This window comes from Manis javanica, chromosome 11 (genome assembly GCF_040802235.1).
Source record: "Manis javanica isolate MJ-LG chromosome 11, MJ_LKY, whole genome shotgun sequence".
Lineage (NCBI taxonomy): Eukaryota > Metazoa > Chordata > Mammalia > Pholidota > Manidae > Manis > Manis javanica.
This window is the reverse complement of record NC_133166.1, coordinates 89470810-89486717: the sequence shown is the minus strand read 5'-3', so window position 1 is coordinate 89486717 and position 15908 is coordinate 89470810. Positions and strand designations below refer to the sequence as shown.

The following is a 15908-nucleotide window of genomic DNA, read 5'->3' as shown; positions in this document are numbered from 1 at the left end:
GGCCAGGATCTAAACTCCTGAAGCCAAGCCTCACCCACTGTGTAATGCTGCCTCTTCGGAACAGCATATATAGCATATCCACTGGGCTGTACCCGCTCAGCAATAGTGACAGTCCTCAGTTTGACATACACCTCTGTGTGGGAAAAAAGAAATCTGCACATGTATTTACCTTCTTGCATTAACATTCAAGTTCAAATTGTTTGTGGCCTGCCCCTTGTGCAGTTGGGTCTAGAGTCAACAGTCATGTTCCTGACCCCTTCCTTATTGTTTTCACTTGAAAATTAGTCAGTTGCTCCTAGTTGCTCCACATGCCATTGACTGTATTGAGCCTTCTTTTTCTTATCTGGACATTTTTCTCCACAGTCTCAAATGCCCCTTTAACGTCTTCAAGATGGGTTTGGCAAGCATCCAGGCTCACACCCCACAGTTCCTGAGTTTTCATTCCATTCCTGCCAGCAACCCATCACTCTAATGTGTTAAGTCCACTGATTCCGTAGTTAACAACCCGCCCCAAGTGCCAGCTGCTCATATCCCACGGCTTCCTCCCTCTTCCAAAGTCATAACCATCAACAAGAAGAAGAGATGAAAACACCTCATGAGTCCGCAAGTCCTTCTATTTCCTACTCAAAGTGTCAAAGTCTGGGTAGACACATTTCAGGTTGGTGTTTGACCCAACACTAGGTCATTTTTCCTATGTGAATCAGTAGAAGTGGGCAGTCATGGGAGACTCGAACAAGCACACTATCCTAAATTAAAAGAGCTGATGGAAACGAGAGTTTTGTAAGTGTTAGCTGTTAGATGGTAGCATTTGTCCAGGAGGACAGTGTCAGACCCGCTTTTAGTCCATAGCTGACTTCATACCTCAAGGTGGGTCACCAATCCTCACAACCCTACCTCAGGAAGCCCAGAATCCTTCTAGCTTCCAGACAGTGCCTGCAGACATTGTTCTATTGGGAGACAGTCTGTTCAGCAGGTTGACTAAACTGTTCTTGGATGCACCTTTGTCTGTTCTCGTTTGCCATTCAGAGGCCCTTCGGATCCTGCCATGTCACCAAAGGCCTGCCCCTCCCATCAAGGGCTAAATGGCCAACACCTTCCCACACAAGGGCTTCTGGTTTCTTGCCCAATGACTTTGCTTCAATGTTGGCAAAATAAGTCCAGAAAACATTTATTAAATGATGTATACATCTGGTCTCATTTGATCCTTACACCAATGTTGTGATGTCATTAACACATTACATTTTGGAAAATTGAGCTAATAAGCTCAATTTTAGCTAAGCTAATAAGCAGGTGAGCTGAAATTTGAACCTGCTGCTCTTTCATGCAAAAGCCCATTCTAACTATCCTCGTAGCCCCCCTCATCCTCAGAGCTGAAGAACTAAGATCATAAGCAGTTTACCACTAACTGAAAACTGAGTCCCTGCACTTTATTCTGGGGAGACTGAGCTGCCCTGCTCAAGCTACAGGCCCCTCTTAGGTAGCTCACAAAACATCCCCCACTTCTCAGACTTTCAAGTGCACAGGAATTACCTGGGGATCTGGTTCAGGAGCAGATTCTGATTCTAGGTGTAGGTGAGCCTGAGAGTCACATTTCTTACAAGCTCCCAGATGGTGCATGCTGCTGGCCTAAGGACCACACTCAAGTAGGGGGCCCTGGAAGGCTGGTGCTCTGATCAGCTGGCTGTGAGGGACTGCTAGGGCTGGTGGGGTAGGAGCTTTCTCAGCTGAAAGAACTGCAGGACAGAGGCATGCAATCCTGAGTGCCAGGCAATCAGCAGCACTTGGACCCACGGCATATGGGAGAATGCAGTAGAACACAAGCCTCAGAAAACAAGTCTGGAAGGAAAATTTGGACTGTAAAAAGCCTTGAATATGATGCTAAGGCATTTAAGAATCCAAATCTACACATCGTTTTAACCACACCTCTTTTTTTTTAACCACACCTCTTTTATGGTGAAATTATCCATCTACCCTCTTAATATCTATTAAGAAATACCTACTAGAAATAAGATGTGAAGTCTCTGAATGATCCTTTTTATCCCTAACATGCCTTGCCCTGGCCATGTTCAGTAGGGAACACTGGAGTTTTCTGAATCAGGAGCAATAGCACTCAGTCTGTCACAGGCATTGGGAATGGTGGATGGAGACAGGCAGATGCCTTAGGAGGGGGTCCCAATAGACCAGGATGGGATAAATAGGCTGGAGCAGTCATAACTGTGGGAATAGCTAGGCAGCAGGAGGCCTCTGGAGGCAGCCACTCAGACTGCATGCTGCCGAATCTCATTGCTGCCCCTTCCCCCATCCTCTGGCTCTCTTGGCCCTATGCTGTTCCCCAGAAGACTGACCCCAGTGGACTGCATTATCCAGGCAACCTTTCCCTTGGCTTCCAGTTGAGTCCAGCCAATGAAAGTCACCAGACAGAGACTGGAGAAGGAAGAAACAGAGGAGGGAGGGATGACAGGGTATTTCTTTCCAACCTCCCATCCCCTCACTTCTTCCCTACCTCACTGAGGCCTGGGCAGTGGCTGCATTCATCAGGCCACAGCTTCAGGAGGAACGTCCATGGCACTAGCTGAGGGCCCACACCCTGTAAGGTTGGGATGCTGTCCTGCAGGATGAAGTACGGTGGCCCATGTATGGTATTATTTCCCCTAAAGTCAGATAACCCAAGTCCCAGCACCAAAAAGCAAAATTAAGAACGATTCCTCTTGCTACCTAATAACCTACTTTAGGGATGTTTTCACTTCCTCTGGGCTCAGTAAAGATGACACACATGGTGCAGGCCATGCTCCACTTACCCTGGCCCACCTGAGTTCCCCTGCAAGCACAGCAGGCAGGTCCCCGCAGGCTGCAAGCTTCAAGCGCCGGGCCTCTCCTCTGCTCTGCCAGCAGGCTTTCTCCATCATGCGGCAACTTGCTCCACCACAAGCACCTGGAAGTCAAGGAAACATTACTCTCTAGGCAGAAGCGCTCTACTGATGGAGGCCAGGAGCCAAAGCCCCAGCCTCCCTGTTCCCTGATGGGATGATTCTGAAATATGATCCTACAAGATTCCTCAGAATGTCCAGCAGGACCAAGCCCAGCTGCCCATAGTAATTGGATCATCAATTCACTTTTTATTGGCTTTTCTCCCTTCCTTGCCTCACATCCCCACACTGTCACTCATATTTGCTGGGATCACTCCCAAATAAACCAACTGTACCAGGTCCTAGTCCCAAGGTTGGCTTCTGGAGGAACTCAAACAAAGAGAGTGCATTTGAAGATTTTGAGCAGAAACACAGGCCAAGTGGAAGCTGAGCCCACCCTCAGCCATTTGGGGCTCTTCATGCTGCTAGGTGAACAACCAAAAAAGAGGTGATTAATTAATCAGTTAATTAAACCAAGAGGAAGTTGGCTGCCACTACACAATGGGGGCAAAGAGGACTAAGACTACAATCAAGAGGATGCGGTGGGTCATCTCTCAGTGCCTGCATGTCCAACAATCAGTGTCAAAGTGAAACTGGCTACCCAGTAACACTGGGACCACTAAGGTCATGGACCCTGTGGGAATGAAGGTTTGGACTGGCCACCAGGTGCCCAACAGTCAAGGTGCTGGCAGGGAGTATGAAGAGGTGAGAGAAGAAAAACTCTACAATTTTCCCCCCTACTTTTTTTTTCTACTGCCCTATATGAAGACCAATGGCTAACATTACAAATTAGGCTCCAGATTGGAGCAACACTGAAACCAGGTCCCCTGTGATGATGAGGGGTTCATGGGACTTTGGATTTCCCCTCTGTTGGAGATACAAGTTTCTTCACTAAATAAAGGACAAGAAGTATGACAAAGAGCGTGGACTACGATGATTATTCTCCATTTGTCCCCCCAGATCCCTTCCCACTCTCTCTACCTATTCTGACCTCAAAGGCTGCCCTTCATGGGCAACTACACAGAGAGCCCTTGCCCTCCAGTGTCCAGATCAGCCAATGCAAGGCTCCAGCTGGAGATGGGAGGGCTGGGAGGGATGCATATGGGTATTTGTTCCTCCACTCCTTCCAGGTCTTGCCAGAATGCGGAGCAGTTGTATTTCTCTGTAACTATCACCTCTGAGGGGTGACCCCCCTCCCAAGCTCTTGCTCCCCAGGGGCTCCATCAGGATGGCCCCCTTCCCTTGGCTCTGAGGGCCTGTGGGTGGTAACAGCTTCCAACTCTTGCTCGTCCCTAATATGATATCATGCCATATAGATTCCCTGAACCCTGTGCACACATAAAAATAATTCATAAATTAACCTCATTAAACTTCCTTCAGTCAAACCATCTCTTTCCTCCTGGGAACTGGACTGACAGAAGTGGGGTGGAGGCAAGCCAGTAGAGAGGAGGGAGGAGGAGATGAAGGTGGCCCAAGGTTTCCTGACCACCAGTGGGGATGGGAAGCTGGACAGCAGGTTGTTGGACATGCTGTCAACCACACAGCATCAGATATCAGCTTCTCACCTTCCCTCAAATCCTTTTCTGAAGTCACTCAGGCATAGCTGGGTTTTTCCTGGTAAATCTTCTTAGCAGAGGTAGGCAGCTTCTAAAAGAAAGAAACAAAGCAGTGGAATGGAAGCCCATAGGGTCATATTTCCAGTTTATCATTGACTTTATCCCAAGAAGGCAGAGGTGGTGTACCCACAGGAGGTACCTGTGTGGGCAAACACTGCATTTCCTTCTTCTCCCAGACAACTGAATGTGTCCACTGGCTGCTCCTGGCCCACCCATGCCTCAACCCCAGGGATGGAGGTGGTGTTTAATATTCAATACCATTTCTTCAAAGCATCACTGACTGCAAGCCATGCACCCATTTGCTTTTAGGTCCACCGCCTGCCTATTCCCTGCTCTGTTCTGTATCATGAAGACTTGCTTCCCAAGCTCTTTGCCTTCCAGTAAGCTAAGTCAATAGGGGCACTGGCGGAAGACGAGAGGGAGAGAGGGAGAGAGGGAGAGAGAAGCCAGGGTATTTCTCCCTTTCTTTCTCAGCCTTGAATGGTGTCTCCACCATTATTCCAACTCCTCCCAACATTCCCTCCCTCCATGGTCCCAGCTGCCACCAGGCAACCCTAATGTGGGTCTAGACCCCAGTGGACAGCCCTGGCTCCTGAACTCTAATAAGACCACTTCTTTCCTGGGTCTCAGGGGATGGCAGCTTCCTGCTACACTGGTCCTCAATCTCCACATTCCATTTGTCTCTTCAGCTGTTCAATTGCCTACATAATTAGATACCCCTTGTTGACAGACTAACAGTGGCTTCTGTCTTCCTGACTGGGCCTGATATAGTGACTTGTCCAAGATCACTCGACTCATAAGAGGCAGAGTAGAATCCAACCAATTCTGCTGACCCCAGAGTCCTCACTCTCTCCCACCTGCCACCTCCCACTCTACAGCCCTGGAGAACTCCAGGCCCTGGCATCTCACCAAAGTTTCTGCTTCCCCCTGGAGCCCTGCTCTGTCCTAGGAATCAGGGCCTTCATATTTGGAGTCAAAGGCTGGTATCTGATTTGCTTGGGTCAGAGCTCAGTCAAGCAAATCAAAGCTTAAAACAAAGCAGTCACCAAGCCCAGAAGGAAGGCCTCCCTATTTCCCTTTCTTACTTATTTGTGTGGAAGAAAATCTCAAGTCAGCTTATGGCTCCCCACCACCACCCAACTGCATACAAATGCACCTCAAAATCCTCTGGGCTTGAAAGAGGACTGACTTACCCAAGACTTGCCAAGTAAGGAAAAGACACTATCTTGGTCGGGGCGCCCACTGGAGTGGCGAGGCCCACTCCACTCCACTGCCTCTGGAAGATTACCTAACGTCCCAAGAGGACCTGGCATAATTGCCTTGGGTGTAGCTTTCTCTCCAGTTCTCTTGCTGGGTGGAAATGATGAGAAATAGTACGTTCCCAGCTCCTCTCAGGTAACTCAGTGTGAACCCGGATCTGATGTGCGCCACACAGTGGAATAATGAGATTTCATCTAACAGAGACAAGGTTATGTAACTACAAATCAGCCCATTAGCCATAACAAAACAATCAGGGAGATTCAGAAAGACAGTTCTGTTCTGAGCTCTCTATTTCAGTTCCCAGGAGGGGCGGGGGGTGTGGAGAGTAAGAGAGAGCCCACTAGAGATGCGAGCCTGAATTATTCAGCTTGACTGACCCCTTAGCAGCTCCAGCAGACTGGAGGGCGGTGACGGGGGCTTTGCTTCCTCTGCTTCTCAGAAGCCCTCCTGCTCTCCTCACACCAAGCTCAGGCCTCGTCTTGCTGTTTCCCTCTGACCTCCTAGAACAATTCTTGTCAGTACTGCTGGCCCTTGAATACAGTTCTGCCTGACTCAGGGGTGTAGGCAATGGTCAGGAAGGCATGCGTTTCCCGCATATCTACTGCATACAGAGGGAAAGAGAGAGAAGAGGAAAGCTTTCTGTATCTTGACAATAGCACAGAAACAAATAATGAGCTTTATTCACCGACCTGACAATGGAATGAGCTTCGACACAAAAGCCCACATCCAAACTGGTTGTTACTGTAACTCTGTCAGAGCGGGTGGATGACAAAGGATCACCTCACACACTTACGCACACTTGCTCTCCACAGACAAGAGGAAAAATGAAACACAGGCAGAAGAGATAACACTGGCAGTGAATACCATAGCTTGTTAGATACTAAAATCTCCCAAGGACCTTTCAAAAGCTCATTCCCACTTCCTATCCCCAAACACTGAGCTGCAGGGATCTGGGTGGGGGTTTGGAGGCCACGTACAGGCTAGTTGGCAGCCCAGCTCAAGGCTGAGGACAGAGAACCCCAGATTTCCCCCCCAAGAAGGCTTGCCTGGGCGTCCTCTCTCCTTCATCCACCCAAAAAGTGTGACCCTGAGTTGACAACCCTCCTGATCCGTTCACACCAGGACAAGGCATTTCCAAGAACTACGAAACACTACACAAGATGAGGAGACATCATTTGTAATTTCAAGCTCCACACTCTTGATGTATCACACACATACCTATATTCCAGGCACTGTTCTAAACACTTTACAAATGTTAATTCATGTCATTAATGCAACTCTTATACCAATTCACCGAAGCTGGTACTGTTATTATCATCCCATCAACAATGAGGAAACTGAGGCATGCAGGGTTCAGTGATTTGCACAGCGTCATGCAATTAAGTAGTGAAGCCAGGATCTCAACCCAGACTGCCTGACTTTAGAGTCACACACATACACACATGTGTTTGCTAGCTGCACACAGGCTATTCGAAAACTCACATTCAGCAAAACTGTGAACTCCTGATGCAAAGATGGAGTGTCAGCGCCCATCCCACAGAGCAAGCCCTCAGGAAATGTAACTGGATCAGGGGCTGCTGGGCTGGGTACTAGGCTAGGTGTTTTCACATCGAATTCCACGTTCTCAAACAAGGGTGCTTGTTCTCTCTCTTTCTCTCTGCCTCACGGAGCCGTGACAAGTCTCCGAGATGGATGAGGGATACTCGCAGATGCATCCCTGCCCCGCTCTGCAGACTGCTTCTGCCCCCACGCCCAGTGCCTTCGCTGCCTGGCACTCTGCAGGGTCCCGTGACACGTCTTCCTTGACAGGAGGAAAGATGGGGTAATGGGAGGGCCTGTGACAAGGGAGGAATGGAGAAGCTGGCCTAAGTTAGCGCTCACAAACTCTGGGGGCTCCTGGATGGGTCACCTGCTATGTCTGACTGCAGATGCTCTGCACACCTGGACGTATTGCTTCACTGCACTCAGCCTCTTGCCTTCTGGTGACCATTGTGCTTTTACTACAGGCACCTCCTTTTCGGGATAAGGCAAAAGTGGGTTAGAACATTTGTGCTTTGTGAATTTAAAGCTATACTTGTCCCCATGCCAACTCAGGATGCTATCACTGTAGGTATCATGGTATCACCCTTATGCTGCCAAGTAAAGTCCAGGACCCCCTGCTAGACCTTCAGGCATTCCCTGGCCATGCGACACTTTCACCTTCTCCACCCACTGCCCTACTATGGCCTCCTAACTGGTCACCCTGCTTCCATTTATGCTCCCCACAGTCTATTCTCAATGGAACACCATTGTGGTCCTGCTTAAATGTCAGTCAGCCTGTGCTCCTCCCCTGCTGTCATAGGCAGAACTCTCAGCTGCTCCCAAGATTCCTGTCCTTGGTGTGGGTGGGCCTGGCTTAATCAGGTGAGCCCCTTTAAAAGAGGGTCCAGGGGCCAGAGACAGGGGAGTCAGAGAGATCAGAAGCAGCAGAGATGCACTTCCAAATAGCCACATTGTAGAGAGGGCCACATGGCAGTGAAGAGCGAGTGGCCTCTGGGAACTAAGAATGACTCCAGGCTAATAGCCAGCAAGAAAGTGGGGATCTCAGTCCTACAACTACAAAGAACTGAATTCGGCCAACAGTCAGTGAGCTTGGAAAAGGATCCCAGGCCTCAGATGAGACTGCAACTCCAGCTCCCACCTTGATTCAGCTGGTGAGACAGTGAGCAAGGGACCCAGGGGAAACACGGCAGACCACTGAAATTGTGAGAATATATACAGTGAGAACTAACAGTGCACAGCAGTGAGAACTATAGCTTTGTTGTTTTAAATGACTAAGTTTGTAGTATTTGTTACCCAGCAATAGAAAGCTAGTATACACACCAGCGTTTCCTTTCTTGTTCAGAAAAAAAGGTAACACTGACTTGACAGCTCATAGGGCCTTCCCCAGTGGGCAGTGTGTTAGTTTCCTGTAGTCACTACAACAAATTAACAGCCTGGCTTAAAACAACACACATTTACTCTCTCACTGTCCTGGAGGCCAGAAATCAGAAGTCAGTTTCACTGGCCAAAATCAAGGTATCGCCAGGACTCTGCTGCCCATGGAGACTCCAGAGAGAATCTGTTCCCTGCCTCTTCTAGTCCTGGGTGGCTGCCAGCATACCTCAGATTATGGTCATAGCCCTCCAATCCTCAAAGCTAGCATCTTCAAATTTCTCTCTGTTCCATCTTTCCATTACGTCTTTCCCCTCTGTGTCTGTATAGTCTCCCTCTGCCCCCGCTTATAAGGATACTTGTGAGTGCATTTAGGGCCCACTTGAATAATCTAGGATAATCTCCCCACTTAACTATTCTTAATTTAATCATGTCTGCAAAGATACTTTTTCAAAGTAAGGTAATATTTATAGGTTCCAGGGATTAGAACCTCATATCTTTGGGGCCAAGATTCAGCTTACTGTAGACAGTGTCTCAACCCACAGAACTGCCCCACTATCACACCTCAAATAGCATTTGGCTGAAGTTCTCACAGGTAGCTCGGACAGATTCATCTCCAGAAGCAGTGGTTCCAACTCTGGCTGCATATGAGAATTGCCTAGGGAGTTTTATAAAAATACCTTGCTCAGACTATATCAAATTTAAAAATTTCTACATAGCCAAGGAAGTCATCAACAAAACAAAAAGGCAACTTAGTGAATGAGAGAAGATGTTTTCAAATCATAGATATGATAAGGAGTTAATATTCAAAATATATAAAGAACTCATACAACTCAATAACAAAAAAAAAATCTAATTTAAAAAATGGGCAGAGGACCTGAAGACATTTTTCCATAGAAGAAATACACAGGTCCAATAAGCACATGAAAAGATTCTCAACGTCACTCATCATCAGGGACATGCAAATCAAAACCACAAACAGATATCACCTTACCAGTTAAAATGGCTATCACCAAAAAGAAAAGAAATAACAAGTGTTGGTGAGGATGTGGAGAAAAGGGAACCCTGGTGCACTCTTGGTAGGAATATAAATTGGTGCAGCCACTATGGAAAACAGTATGAAGGTTCCTCAAAAAATTAAAAATAGAACTACCCTTGATCCAGCAATTCCACTACAGGTTATCTATCCCAGGAAAAGAAAATACTAATTGGAAAAGATGCACCCCTCTGTTCATTGCCCTTTTATTCACATTGGCCAAGATATGAAAGCACCATAAGTGTCTATCAATGGGTGAATGGCTGAAGATACTACTCAGCCATAAAAAAGAATGAAGTCCTGCCATTTGTGACACCATGGATGGGCCTTGAGGGTATTGTGCCAAGTGAAATAAATTAGACAGGGAAAGACAAATGCCCCATGGTTTCACTTATATGTGGAATCTAAAAACAAAACAAAGCAAAACACAGACTCATCACTACAGAGAACAGATTGGTGGTTGCAGAGGGAACAAGGGTTGGAGGGAGGGAGGGAAATGGGTGAAAGGGATCAAGAGGTAGAAACCTCCAGTTATAAAATAAGGAAGTCATGGGGATGTAACACCATGGGGAAGAGCATCAATAACATTGTATTAACCTTGGTGACAGATGATAACTAGACTTATTATGGTGACCATTTCACAATATGTACAAATGTCCAATCGCCATGCTGTACACCTGAAGCTAATATGATAGTGTCTGTCAGTTATACCTCAACTGAAAAAAAAAGAGAGCTCCACACAGAAGAAAGCGTGTAAGTGAAAACCCTGAAGGAGGGAGCTGGTGGTGGGAGTTATTGGAAAGAGGGCTAGGTGGCTAAGCGTGGCCCAAGCCCAATAGCAAAGGCCACACAGCCCAAGGGGAGCTTTGCTTACAGGCCATGAGGAGGAGGAGGAAGCATTTTATCCTAAGAGCACTGGAAAAGCCTGAGGGAATTTACAGGGTTCTCTCCCCCTGTATTTGAAAAAGCTTAGTATGGCTGCTCATGGCAGATGTTTGGATAAAAGAGAGGTCAGGAGGCTGCTGTAGTAGTTCCAGGGAGTAATGACGGTACTTTGGGCCAGAGAGGGGTCATGGAAGAGAGAGAGAAGCAGACGGACTCAAGATATAGATACACCTGGACACAGAACATATTCCTGTTGGTGACAGATTCAATGAGGGCCAGTGGGGAAGGTGTCATTGAGCAGAAAAAAATGATAAGTTTCTTCTAGTCTGAGCACTGAATGGTGATCTAGGGAGTGCTGAAGAAATCAGAATTGGAGAAAAGACAGAGAATTTGGTTTTGGATATGTTAAGTTTGAGCTGTCTGTGACTCACATAAACAGAGAGGTAGGATAGGAGGTTCGCTGTGTAAGCCCAGGATGGGAAAAGAGTTCTTGGTTGGAAAAAAAAGACTGGGACTCATTGGAATATGTAGTAGTGTGCCGGAAGTGGCTCGCTCAGGTTTGTGAAAGATGATTATTAATTTTTCATTAATTCTGTGAGCCAGTTGTGAAGCACAGCCGTTATTAAAAATAAAATTGTGGAAACATAACTTAAATAAACTATATTCTTTAAAAATACCTTGCTCAGGCCCTCACCCCCAAAGATTCTGATGCTATTGTCTGAGGCGGAGCCTGGGTAGGGGTATGTTAAAACTCCCAAGTGATTCTAACGTGCAGCCAGGTTGGAGAACCACAGCACGTAGGGCCTTCGGCACTGGGAGGCAGCCTGAGGTCACCTTTCAGCAGCCTGAACTCAGCCTTGTTCCTGACTAGCCAACAGACCAGGAATCCCAGAGGCCTTCCTCCGAAGCGTGGATGAAGGGTCCCGGCTGACAGGTGGGGGCTGAGCAGAAGGACTCAGACAGCTTATTCTTTTCCAATCTGGCTTCCTGGAGCCCTCCACCTGCCCCTATTCTCATAACTGGCCTGGAATCTTGATTCTCCCAACAGAGATCTAATTTGTACACTTCTAATAAGAAGGAAATAAAAAGGAGACAATTTTTTATTTCCAGTGGAAGACCCAGGGACAGAAATATCGAGCACAATGAATGGTAAATTCATCATGTTCTATCCAGGAAAGGAGTGCTTCACAGATCCCTGATTATACACACGCTGGCCCTGTCCCACTCCGGCTCCTTCCCCACATTTTGCACTCACAAAAATGCTTGTGCAAACTCACACCAGCTGCCTGTCATCTGGGAGAAGAGACGTGCAAGAGATGAAGCTGGCAGCAGAGGAAGATTGTTTACACAAGCCGATTCTTCTATACCACGCCCGTTAATAAGGAGCATTTCTCAGTCTCCAAGGGCAGGGCACGGCCAGAGCCCAGAGGGTCTTCCAACTATCTGAACAGTCCCGAGGCCAGTCACAGGTTTCTGACAACAGGACCAATTTCGTATTGAGAGCTCAAAAGTGACCTCTGGGCCTTACCGGCTGAAAGAGGCAATGGGCTGCCTGTTGGAGCCAGAAGACACTTACTGAAAGGTGGAGTGCTCACACTGGGATCAGCCTCCTGCTTTAAGGCTGTTTATTCGGTCTCAGACCCTAGAAGTCAGAGGCCTGCAGGCTTCAGAGGTTAAGAGCATGGCTGTGTTGCACACCCCACTCTTGACCTTCACCCACATGTCCAGACTCCCATCAGCCCCAATGTGCTCAGGTCAACTATACAAGAAAGAAGGCAGGTCTACAGGCAGGGGTCTGATGAGCCCTGGACTGGGAAACTGGACTTCTATTCTCAAGACAACTGTGTGGCCCGAAACAAGTTATTTCACCCCTCTGGGACTCAGATTCTTCATCTGCAAGATGAAGGGGGTGGGACTCCACAGGATACCTAAGTCCCTTCCTGAGCTGAGGTTTGGTCAAGCAACTTTCTTAACTTTTCTGTCTTTTCCTACATAACATCGAGTTAGCTTTTCAGAGTTCTGGTACTTCACTAACTCAACTCTGTTAGCTACCATCAGCAGACTGTTGCTTACCAGTCACAAAGCCCCAGGGACACACAAAATTAAACAGTTATAGCCCACATGTGCAATGGCTGGTGTAAGCTGTCCCCTCAGGCACCTGTAGATCTGCTAGGGGCTCCCTCTGGAATGCTTGGCTGGGTCCCCTTAGCTGGGGCAGCTCTGCCCTCGGCTTCCCATGTCTCTCACCCTCCTCCTTTCATCAGCCAGCAGGCTAGCCCAGGCATGTTCTTTCCAGGAGAAGAGCAAGAGGGCCAACAGAAGTGGGCAACATCTCTTGGGGCCTAGGGTAGAAAATAGTCACTTCTGCCTTATTCTATTGGCTAAAGCAAGTCACATGACTAATCCCAGCTTCAAGAAATAAAGAAATAAAATCCACAAAGTCACATGGTAAAAGACATGAAAAAAGAGGGAGGAAAAAATAGGGGCCATTAATGCAATCTACCACAGCCTCTTTAGGACTGGAGACATTCCATCTAAGCCAGGCCAATAGTCCATTCTGAACCTGAAGGAGTTCGGTGGAATCAGCCAATCCTCACACACAGGGCTCTCCAATCTCCACCACCCGATGGTAGAGCCTAGGAGAGAATCTGCTATCTTGCTCCAATCATAAATTCCATAACTAACCTCTGGACCTCCTGGGGGCTGGGTCCAGGGCAAGAAGGGTCACCTCTTGAACCAGTGAAGCAGAGCAACAGCCCCTGCACAGACTGGGCCCTGTGTAAGCTCGGGGTACCTGACTTACTTGGAACTGAGGAGAAGGAAGAGCCAGAAGGGGAGGGGAGGCATAGTCTCCCACGGGTGGTGGGCTGCAAAGCTCACAAAACACTTCTGTGGCTTCGTGGAAAGGGCCAAGACTTGGTCTTAGCATCAGAAAATCTAACTTCCAATCTTGGTTCTGACGCTAAGCAGCCAGGACCTCAGGTAAGTCACTCAGCCTCTCTAGGGCCTGTTTCCATAGCTAGAAATGAAGATGATAATAGACCGCTTATAGGCTTGGCTGTTTACATGAAAAGGGCTTTGCCAAATGCCACTAAATATCCTCTGAAATTGTGGGACACCCACCACCTGTGGCCTCAGGTGTCATTGTTCACCCTGCTCTGGAACAGGAGTGACATTTCCCATCCCCTTGGAGATACTGCTGGTCCTTGTTTGCATACAGCTTTCAGGCCTAGTGTGGCTGCCCCTGTTCAAGCCTCCACAAAACCCCTGTGCATTCACTGGTCCCATTGCAAATGTGTAATTGCTGGCTCTGATTTCCTACCTCTCTGGCTGCCTGCCTGCCAGGCTGTGGCCCTGGCTGCTCTACCCTTGGCTGCTTTAGATTTGCCATCAGCATCTCTTGGCTTGACTCTTCTGGTCTGTCCCAGCAGGGTGGCCTTGCATGCCCACATTAAAGGTCAGCTCTTGGACGTATTAATGTCTGAACAGCTGGAAAAAGCCTCAGAAGCAGATTTCCCTTTCTTTAGTTACTAAATCATTCTCTACCCATCGACACCCAAGTGAGATCCAGGCCCTAAAACAGGCTGTTCCCTGTCCCCTTAGACAATAGCATCTTTCAAAATGTCATCTGGACTCATCTCCCTGAGTGATCCCCGTCTCCTCGAGATGACACACCCCAAATCCATTCCGTTGGCCTTGTTGAATGACAGTGCTCACACCTGGTGGCCTCAGGAAAAGACAGGGATGTGAGAGGCAGCAGGGGTCTCCCACCCACCTTTTCTCAGCCTCACAGGCAGCACCTGGTGCTCACAGCTCCCCACTGGCGTTCTCAGACCTGCAGGGTGAGGCCAGGGAAAATGGTGAGAGAAAGTCCTGTGACTCATTGAGTGTCTGATGGGGCCAGAGCAGTGAGAGAGAAGGAGGGCCACTGCTCTGCTGGCTGGGCCACCTGACTGACCCAACCCAAAGGTGGTCACCTGCCCTCAGGCGGCCTCTCAGACTCAGGAGAGCCTCTCTCACCTCAGGGAACCACCAACCTGAGGGGTAAGGTCCTGAACACCCACGAACCACAGATGAAATACTTCTGCCCTCCAGTTGACCAATATGTACTGAACCCCTTCCGTGTGACAAGAAGATGTGGGATAGCACAACAGTGAATAAAACAGACACAAAACCCTCACAGAACTCATTCATGGGCAACACCAATCGTAAACAGCTGAAGCCAGCAATTACTGAAATGATTTCAGACTGGAAAATTCTGGTCCAGGAAATAAATACAGTGCTGTGATAGAGTCTGCTAGAGCACAGGCCTCTTCCTGATACATGGAGGAAGTGGTATTTAGGCAGAGACCTGAAGGATACGGAGCAGGAAGAATAGCAGGCAGGGGACCTACATGTGCAAAGGCCCTGAGGCAGCCAGTGCTACGTGTGTCCTAGGAAGTAGAAGAGCCATGTGACTAGAGCAGAATGACAGAAGAGGAGGGCAGGAAGAGCTGAGGAGGCAGGCAGGGCCAGCTCACATAAGGTGGGAGGTCAGAGAAGTGGCTGGGTTTCTTTCAACTCAGAGGATTTTAAGCAGGGGGCGCTGACATGGTTAATGTTTTCTGAAGATCTCTCCAGTAGTGAAGGGAAAATGCAGGTAAACTTTAAATTAGAGCACAGGAGGTTTAGGGTAGCCTGAAAAGAAGGCTTTCTGATAAACAGGACCATCTGGAAAGGGCCTTGCTAGAAATTTCTACTTCTATGCAAGAACTGAAAAATAAGATGGAATCTATTTAAAATGGTTTATAATTGTCTTACCTTGGAACAATAGTCTAATTCTGGCCCCTACATGAGTTGTACCTCAGCTGAGATTTTTTATTTTATTAAGCAGAGAAAATATCTACCTGTTCTGCCTTTTTTCATTGAAGAAGACAGTAAATTTTGAAAACTTTGAAATTACTATAGGCCCGATTATCAAATAAACTAGCAGAGACGTGGTGAGAAGTTTCCTGTGACCATGATCTGTGGGAAATACAAAGTTCTTTTTGTGAAGGTAGGCCCTGTCTTTAAGAAACTTACACTCTGACACGGGGAAACATGACAAAATAATGTAAAAAGTTAAATAGCAATCTAGCACTGGAATTTCAACTCAAGACAAACAACAGAAGGAACATCATAAGGTTGTACATGAGAACTCGCTAAGTGGGTTTTTAAATAAATGTCCAGAACTGTTTTGGAAGTAGGCAGAAATCATGCCTGGCCACACGTAGACAGAAGAGCTTCAGGCATGGCTGGTTCAGATAAGGGCTT

General features: G+C 47.7%; 1 protein-coding gene across 20 annotated transcripts in view; it reads right to left on the bottom strand.

The window, feature by feature from the left end:
• Positions 1-15908, bottom strand: part of CACNA1E (calcium voltage-gated channel subunit alpha1 E) — a 581675-nt gene that overhangs the window by 531640 nt on the left and 34127 nt on the right. For all 20 annotated transcript variants that reach the window (XM_073216846.1, XM_073216856.1, XM_073216857.1 and 17 more), the window contains 2 exons: positions 4472-4553; positions 2799-2932 (listed from right to left, as the gene is read on the bottom strand). The gene's annotated coding sequence lies outside the window, so the exon portion shown is untranslated. The remainder of the gene's footprint in view (positions 1-2798; positions 2933-4471; positions 4554-15908) is intronic.